The sequence below is a fragment of the Anas platyrhynchos genome, chromosome 25, assembly GCF_047663525.1.
Source record: "Anas platyrhynchos isolate ZD024472 breed Pekin duck chromosome 25, IASCAAS_PekinDuck_T2T, whole genome shotgun sequence".
NCBI lineage: Eukaryota > Metazoa > Chordata > Aves > Anseriformes > Anatidae > Anas > Anas platyrhynchos.
The window spans coordinates 834099-842959 of record NC_092611.1 but is presented as its reverse complement, the minus strand read 5'-3'; the positions used below and the strand labels follow the sequence as shown (position 1 = coordinate 842959).

General features: G+C 38.3%; 1 pseudogene; it reads left to right on the top strand.

Annotated features, from left to right (window-relative positions):
• Positions 1-2687: 2687 nt before the first annotated feature.
• LOC113841980 (cysteine protease ATG4A-like) lies at positions 2688-7148 on the top strand (annotated as a pseudogene).
• The last annotated feature ends 1713 nt before the right edge of the window (positions 7149-8861 follow it).

The following is an 8861-nucleotide window of genomic DNA, read 5'->3' as shown; positions in this document are numbered from 1 at the left end:
TGGCAATGGGAAAAACACAAAAAACAACCAGAAGAATATCACAGAATCCTACGATGCTTTCTCGACAGGAAGGCTTGCTGTTATTCAATCCACCAGATGGGTAAGAACAAACATAAACTTTCAGGTTTTTTCCACTGAAATTTCTACTGTGTTGAATCACTAATTTGCAGTATGTTAATTCATAATTTTAAAAAGTGGATGTGAAGACAATGTGTATGCTTATACAAAAATAAAAAGGTATGCAGATGGGCGCAAAGACTAGTAGTACAGAAACATTCCCTGAGACCTAAATAAAGCCATGTACTAGAATCTAGCTCTTGATAAACTCTGTAAGCCTTGGGTACCAGAGTCAGTAATGTTAGAACAGACAGTCTTGTAGCTTATTGCTGTAATTTGTAATAAGGGGCACTAACATTTGTTAACTTGTAATTCTCGTTGTAGTTTAGAAGCCTTTTGTTTTTTAAAGAAACTGGCACTCCCTAAGTTTTGAAAAGAGCATAGATTGAGAAAATAATTGTTATTGGTAAATACAGATTGCAGTTACTCTAGAATGTTTGACAGTCACGGTATTTACTGTATATTGTTCCCACATTCTTTATGGTCTCATTTTTCTTTGATTTTGTGTACGTGTGTCTTTTTTTCACTATGAAAACAGCACAGGTGGGTGTTGGAGAGGGGAAGTCAATTGGAGAATGGTTTGGACCAAATACAGTTGCTCAAGTACTAAAGTAAGTGAGATCATACCAGTCTCATTCAGAACGTACTCCCCTGGGGCAGCCAAGACAAGGCCCAGGCAGAGTTTTGAAGGCTGCATCTCCCCCTGTCCCACAGTCAGGAATGTACTTGCCATCTATTTACAAGTGCAGCATGGAATGTCATGCCACAGCTCGGTGTGCAGGTACTGAGTTGGGAATGGGTGACCTCTAAATTTTAATAAAGGAAGAGCCTGAGGAGAAGAAACTGCAGGAAGGTCTCCTGCTATGCTGTCTGCATGCCCTCACCAGTCACACCACAGATGTATATTCCTTTCTGCACAGTGGCACAGCTCTGGCAGGTCGAGAGTGCCACCGTGTAGGTCGGAGTGGTGGTGTGAAACATCAGAGAGAAGCCATCTCGGCTGAGGAGGGAACTGAGCTGCAATTCCTCCCTTTCTGAGCAGCAGTTCTGCCAGCAAGGCTACTGGATAAAGATGGGCAGCTCCTCATAGTCTGGGAGCCACACTGAAAGGAACTGAGGCTGCTCAGTTCTCCAGGGGTACGTGGAGGTGTCTTACCTCAGGCAGGGGCTAGGCTACAGGTCCTGCGAGCTCAGCAGCAAGTCTTTGACACCCTGGAACAGGCACATGATCTGAAGAGGGAGGGGAGCTGAAGCATGCCCTGGACTCCAGATCTTTCATGGCCAAGTTTTTCATGGTGAAACGCTCACCCCCATTTCTTTCTGGCTTATTTGAAACAGCTAATTCTGCCAGTGCAGCTTAAGAGCGTAGCTCCCTTCCCCAAAGGTTTGGATTTTGCAGAAGTGGACATAAAACTGTGTGCTGCTGTCTCCCACTGAAGTTTTGGTGCCCCAAACCCTTAGCTGATTTAGCTTTTAACGCCCCATTTCTGCTGTGCACGCAGGCTCAGGCAGAAGTAATTCCACTGAATTCAGTGGAATTTCTTAAGCAAAAAGTAATCTGCAAAACTGGCATAGGAATTTTTTTCTTTTCCAGATGAGAAAAGACACAACTGGGCAAGAACCCATTGCAGAGACTGTCGAGTGCAATAAAAAGTAATAAACTTGATGTAGTTGGACTGTTACTGTCACTGCACTTAGCAGTAAGACAAAACAGTTTGCACATGGTGCAGCGCATATGTTTTTCCTGGTACCAGTTAGTACCTATTTTTCTAAAGATATTAAACATTTAATGTTTAAAGTTTTCTTTTTCTTACATGGAGACTTTAAAAAATGCAGAAAGGATGTTTTTTCTTAAGAAAAAAAAAAAATAAATCAAATGGTTCTGAGTGTAAAGCTACCCTTTTGATCCAACTAGTTTATATTAATTAGTACCTTAATGTTTTCTAGGAAGCTTGCTTTATTTGATGAATGGAATTCATTAGCAGTTTATGTATCTATGGGCAATACGGTGGTCATTGAAGACATCAGTAAGTGAAACCTCATCAGTTTTCTGGTAACAGTTTCTGATTTGACTCCATTTGCCAGCATGTATCTAAACATGAACAAATACTTGGGGGGCCATGGGTTTGTCTTGCAAGGGTAAGAAGAGGGAAGAAGGACATACAAACTCAGTTGTGTTTTTTTGATCCCTGATGCCAACTTCGTGCTCACATCACTGGATGTGAAGAGCTCCTTGAAGAATTTCTACTGTCATCATTGCTGCCATTTCATTTCTCTGGCGTTTTATAGGCAAAGCTTGACACTATTAATAACATTAATAGGACATGTCACTGCAGTCTTAAATTGTCATCTCCCAATCATTTATCTAACGTCTCACTTGGACGTGCCAGCACATACTGTCTGCTAGAATCACTTCTACTAAATAGCTGTAATTGCCATGCCCGGCTCGTTTTGTCTTGGGTGCCCTATAAAGATCCCAGGCAAACTAGCTTAATTCACTACTGAGAGGAAGATCTGCTTTGTGTTCCTCTGTGCGTTGACTGATTTCTAGTTTTATTCCCGCAGAAAAAATGTGCTGGTGCCCTCCTCAGAGCAGCAGCGCGTCCCACAGCAGTGCACATTTGGACTCTGCACAGGCTGGAAAGCCCTCTTGCTTATTATACCTCTACGACTAGGGATAAATCACATAAATCCCGTATATATTGATGCATTTAAAGTAAGGTTTTCTTTCAATTCATTGCTCGTTACTGTCAAATAAGTTTGGGTATCTGTGATGTCAGTAAAGAAATGAATTACAATTTCCTTTATTTCTTTTGAACTCCTAGGAATGCTTTAAGATGCCACAGTCTTTGGGAGCATTAGGAGGGAAACCAAATAATGCCTATTATTTCATAGGATTTTTAGGTAAGGAAAAAAGAAACTTATTCCAAATATGCAGATGATCAAAAGAGAACATTTTTTGAAGGGGAAATAGTAAGGGGTCTAAGCGTGAACCTCTAGAAGTAAAGAAAGATGAGAATAGAATAAAATAAATGAAGAAGCATATCTAAAAGAGTTTAGAAACAGTATGAGATGATCCTTAACAGGAGCAGAAAGTTAACAGCAAAGCTAGGTGTAAAAATAAGTGATGACATCAACAAGAGCAACGTACTAAGAATAGCTGATAGCATTTGACAAGTGTATTGGTCAAATGTCACTTTTATTTTCTTGTATTTCAAAACTGTTTCTGATAGCAGTATCTTTTTCACCTTTTGCATACCTTCTGTTATTAAGTATTGCTCTAATTAATTTAAAATGCACTCCTTCAGATTTCACCCCACTTTGGGCCAAAATTTTGCAACCCTATTTTGTCCTTTTGTAAAACCTAACCTGTTTTAGTTAGGCTTTTTTGTTCCAATTTCTGAATGAATGCCTAATGGGATTACAGATTGCATCTGTGAACATCCTGTACCTTTTAATCTGTCAAATGTTAGTGTTTACAACACTTGAGATTTAAAAAAAAAAAAAAAAAAAAAAAAAAAAGTACTGGATCTCACATGGAAAAATAAAAGTATGTGACAAAAACAGAACATAACCAACCAAAAAATTACAGTAATAGGTCACAATAGGAAGTTATACTAAATACCCTGTGGGAAACGTTGTGTCTAACCCTTCCGATTCTCTTAAAGAATCCCTAGCTGGAAAGTCTAGATTATACTGACTGCGATGGCAATCTAATTTCTATTTTACAGTTCTGGACCAAGTGCTTATTAATGTCACTTGCTTATTTTTAACATACGGCTTTTACCCATCCAGGCAATGAGCTGATCTATCTGGACCCTCACACCACTCAAAGCTTTGTAGATTCAGAAGAAAATGGCACGGTTGACGATGAGAGTTTCCACTGCCAGGAAGCCCCACATAGAATGAAGATCATGAATTTGGACCCTTCAGTAGCTTTAGTAAGTGTCAGGAAATCTGGAATGCATGTACTTTATCTCAAAGTAATGTCTCTCTACATTGGTAAGGGCAGCAATGCATCTCCTTGAACAGAACCAAGATCACAAAGCTGTCTTCTGTGATCAACACATAGTAGTTTGTACATAACTACATGGAGAATCTTAGGGCAAGTGGGGAGCTGTCTGTACTGTAGGGAGCTCGCTTTGTTTTCTTTACTGAGCAGCTTTTACTTCTTTCAAGAGGCATTATAATGGTCAGAGCAAGGAACTGAAACAGGTTAACGTGTTTTATTCTATCACTACTTTAGGTTTGGTCACCTCTAGACAAGTTACTTAAACTTACTTTCTATCATAAGTTGAAAATGTTTAAGTGGAATTATTGTATTTCACCCCAAATTACAAATACAAATGTATTATTTGTAATTCACCCAAAATGTCATGGGGGTACTGTGGTATTTGAAAAAATTGGATCTGATCCCATGCCAGTATCCTGTGATTGGGTGATTGGCAGTTGTCACCAGTGGGATGTGTTTCTAAAGCTTTAAACAATCTGTAAAGATACCGGTATCTGTCATTCATTCACATACCTGTTTTTTAATACTGCTGCTTTTTAGAAAGTTTTTTTGTTTTGTTTTGTTTTAATACTTAACTACGTAACTGTGCAAAATGTGGCATGATGCAACGAGACAGACAAAATCATAATGAAGAGCAAATATTTTCAGTATAGATACTAGAATGGAAATGTTCCTTAGGTGGTCCATCATCTACAAGTTTTCAGCTTCTGCTGATACCTGGACTGTAGGAACTGGGTGGCGCTCCATGGAGGAGCACACAGGAGCTGCTGCTATTTTTTGCTTGACTATTTCGTTAGGGGTTTGCAGGGCCTTGTTCTCCCCGTGGGTTCTCTCCCTAGAGCTGCCACATATTTGGAGTCTTATATCTACTGATCGTACAGGGCATTACTGTATCAGAGGTCAAACCGCCTTACCTGCTGGTACCACATACCTACCATCAGCAAAGGTAAAACTCTGTGTGTTTGTTTTTTCCCCTAAGGGCTTCTTTTGCAAAGAAGAATGTGATTTTGATAACCGGTGTAGTCTTGTACAAAAGGTAAGAGTGGGAACTTAGCATCTCGATTTGTTCTTTATAAAGTCTGTTTTTTATTGTTTGTTTTTTGTAAAATTTTCCTTTGCATTTTCCTTTGTATACAATTTGTATGAGCCATAGAGAAGAATGCATTAAAGCATCAGGGTAAGGCAATACTACTGAATTGCTAATTGGAAATTGTTCAGCACTTTACCAGCCACAAACCCTGCCAGTTGGAAAATGGGTGTAAACATCCACACTTGAAGGTGTTACTGGGTGACACTTGCTTTTAACTTCTAATTCTCACTAAATGACTAAGGTTTAACTGCCATATTGTAGTGATGTATCAATGATTTGCTTCCTGATCCTTTTTTATTGTTTGACATAATAGATTGCGTGTTCTAATTATGACTGTTAGTCCCTGCTATCTTAAAGATCTGATTCTGTAAGTGCTGCAGGCCTCTAGCTCCTGCTGATCTAGGGAGAACAGAAGGTGCTGGCTGCCACAGGAAACAGACTTGAGGATGTTTCTGCATGCAGCTGTTAAGCTAAGCACCAGACGTCTGAATGTAAAGTACCATCAACCTCTAAGGGCATTTATTTAAAAAAAAAAAATCATCTAAGGAAAACAGTTTGTAAATAACTGAAATACAGGACAGAAGGTAACTTCTCTTTGAAGAGGAATAGCGTTTGGCTTCAGGAACACCTTTTTTCCTGACCAAAACCTGTCCTTCAAAATCTGATGCGTTTTTTTTTTTTTTTTCCCCTTTGGAGGAGCTGATAGATCTGTCTTTTGTGCTATTGATCAACAGAAAACTTGAGGAGAGTTCTATGCAAGCAACTTCCTTTTAAAAAGCAGAAAATATTGTACATTCCTAGTGTGCTTGCTACCTGTAAACAAAATTACAGGTTTGCAGATATCAAAGCTGATATCAAAAGATGATAAGACTGATAATTTGTAGTACAGTTCAAGAGATCTGTCTTCCAGATGTGTTTTAACTAGGGATGTATTACAGAGACCATGGTGCTTGGATTTCACAGTATGTCTGTATAAAGACTTTATTTTCCTGATGGACATGCGTAATTAAAAAACACTTTCAATTAAGCAGACACGTTTTGTGTTTGAAGCGTCTCCCGAGCCAGCTTTTAAAATGAAAGCATTCTGTCCTCAGGAGATTCTAAAGCAGCAGAGTCTATGGATGTTTGAGCTGGTCCAGAAGCACCCGCCACACTGGCCTCCTTTCATACCTCCAACAAAACCAGAAGTGACAACCACAGGAGCAGGTAAGGCACCGATTAAAAGCCTAATTGTGCAATGTTATGTTCCTCGTTAGCAAATAAAAGAATAATCACAGGTAGAATAACTATCCTTTGTGAGTGTCAAGCAATATATAGCAGGCATGTATCCAAACAAGCCATACAATTGCTAGCACAGATTTTTTTTTTCACTCTTACAAAGTACTTTTCTGGAATGCGTCTTTCAAAGTTTTTTTTTTTAAGTGAACAAAATCAGGCATGTCTTTAGAAGCATTTTTTTCTTTATCTTTTTTTACAGAACTCATTGAATCTACTGACAAGCTATTTGAATTGGAAGAAGAATTTGAAATCCTGAGTGTGTGATGAAACTGTGGTGACTCTTCTGAGTGTTGAATATGTTGGTAATATTATTGCATTGACTTAAACAGCCATGTTAGCCCCGAAGTGCCTGAAATTATGGATAACAGAGCACAGAAATCTAGTAGCATCCAAAACTCCAAGGGCAGTTTAACACACAAGCTTCCCCGGATGGAAAGGCAGTAAGAGATCTTGTGATAAGATGCTTAAAGGGAATCTCTTTTTAACGTACCTTACTTGGAGACAAACGGGCCTTTGAGATTAAGGCAAAAATACATGTATCACTGGGCACCATGTTTGGAGAAAGGGATAACCCAAATGGATATTTCTTGCTCTCATATAATAATGCAATAGTTTAGTTCTTCAAGCAAAACAGTCTTCAGTTAAGGAGGATGTTTACTTCTGTTCCCTCCTGTGGGCTGCGTCATAGGAAAAATACATCGTCTTGTTTAAAAGATCGACTGGATCAGGAGAAAATTGTTTCCTTGTTAAATATTTTAACATGTATTTGAGCAACCAGACTTTATTACAAAAATGTTTCTGTAAAAGGAGCTATGTCTAATGGATACATTTTGCAATAGCCTTCCTGTTTCTGGGAGACCTCAAGAGGAACAGGAGCCTCAAATAGTTGATACAGATCACAACCACTGTTATAGTTATGGTATATTTCACCTTGACCTTAAAATTCAAATGATTAAAACTTAGGTTATTTCTTTCCGAGTTAAAACGAGTCAAAGGTGGTTTAACTGTACCTTATTTATTTTAGAATAGATTTACACAAGTTTCTCTGTTACAGCACTTTATCTGTGCATCTAATAAATTTCTTAAGCTTTTCTTAGGTTGTATGCTGCTATGTTTGGTTAATTTGTGTGAACTAAATATAAACCAGGTTATCTTAAAACTTAATATAGAAGCGTACACAGATTACTGAATTGTTGCTTTTTGACTTCTTGCCTTTTGAAATCTGTTTTGGTAGACGTGCCTTAACCCTACAGGTTTATCAGAACAGCCTGGGCAGTTTTATTTCTAAGGCAGAGAATCTCTCTCTAGCAGCCATAAGAAAAACAGTTCAGAATAAAGAAAGGCAAAGATTTTTAATCCATGCTGAAGTTCCTTTTCACTACCAGACAGTCCCCCTTGTGGTCATTTTGTCATGCTAGTGTAATGAACATGAACTGCAGACTTTCATCTTCACCAATAAATGACAACATAGAGAAATACTGAATATTGTCTCCTCTCACTTGCACCTCTCCATCAGGGCCACTGTTTTTTCAAACAAAAGAGTTAACGAGATCCTATTGCATCTTGTTTAATGTTTATTAACTACAGTTTGGAAACCACAAACGTAGAAAAAAAATATCATTTCCTTATTTTATTAAAACATATATAAAACATATATAATATATATATATAACACATACTGTGTTGTAAAGCACACAATTCCCTACCAATGACAACAAAAAAATCATCTAATTGAGCATGCAGTTTTCATTAACCTGTTTTTTTTTTTTCTTTTTTTTTTTTACAAATACCCAACAACACATACACATGTGTTGTGTTGTGTTTTTTTCCATCATTTCTCACTGAAGCAATACCCATCCCGTATCAGATCTGTGTCATTACTCTAATTTTTGTTCCTAATGTACTTGAAAAACTTCTTAACTCTATTGATTGCAACAGTGGATTTTTTTCCCTCCGATCTTAACTCCATTTATCAATTACTTATTCTCTTAAAATCCTGCTTTTAAGAGATGGTTAGGTATTCACCATCTCTCACTCTTATTTATAGCTTTTCTTTTCTTTTTCAGTAGTTCAGCCCTAGTCAACTCGGAGGTGGGCAGCAGCAGCTTCTATGGAGCTCCTATGCTGAAAAAAAAAAAAAAAGTTGAGCCTTGAGGGAAAAGGAAGGTGGGAGAGCCAGATGGGGCAAGAGGAAGGGAGGTGGTTTGACCAGGACACCTTGAGGGTCTGGGAAGAGAAGAAATGGATGGGTGCTTAAGAGATGAGCAGCATCACAGCCTACATATGGAAGAATTGTGACGAGCAGTTTAGAAATGTGAGTGATTGGTGGTCTTGTGTTGATCGGCAGCTGTGTTCCATGGTTAT